Source organism: Penaeus monodon, chromosome 29, assembly GCF_015228065.2.
Source record: "Penaeus monodon isolate SGIC_2016 chromosome 29, NSTDA_Pmon_1, whole genome shotgun sequence".
NCBI classification, from domain to species: Eukaryota; Metazoa; Arthropoda; class Malacostraca; order Decapoda; family Penaeidae; genus Penaeus; species Penaeus monodon.
This window is the reverse complement of record NC_051414.1, coordinates 6645989-6646436: the sequence shown is the minus strand read 5'-3', so window position 1 is coordinate 6646436 and position 448 is coordinate 6645989. Positions and strand designations below refer to the sequence as shown.

Below are 448 nucleotides of genomic sequence, written 5' to 3'. Positions count from 1 at the left end.
AAAACATATATAGACTGACAGGTAGAGCCATGACCTACATGTTGAGTTATTTGATAATACAAAGGCGGCCTGTCGAGGATTTCACCAAATGTCGAAACACTGAATGATGTTCTAACACGACGGCCAGCGCGCACCTTCGATTTCGTCTGAAGATTAAGCTTTTCTTAAGACTTGAGTAAGCGAAATCGGGCTAATTACGGTGGTTAATGTTAATCCTTTAAATGCAGCTATTCGTCAGATGTATTTGACCTCAGCTGTATAATAAAAAAAAGGCGAAGGAGAGAAATTTATAGACTTTTGTGAAACACAGATCGTAGGCGAGACAAGAACTGGTCCGGCGCCCTTTGGGAGAATTCGCCGGTGTTTTTCTATTGCCTCTTTTTTCTGTTTCTTGTGCCTTTAGTCATGCTGAACGTTTCGGTAATACAAAATACGAGTGAAACGTGTG

General features: G+C 41.1%; 1 protein-coding gene across 1 annotated transcript in view; it reads left to right on the top strand.

Moving 5' to 3' along the window:
* Nucleotides 1-448, top strand: part of LOC119591918 (coactosin-like protein) — a gene marked incomplete in the record, with an annotated part of 13395 nt that overhangs the window by 2720 nt on the left and 10227 nt on the right.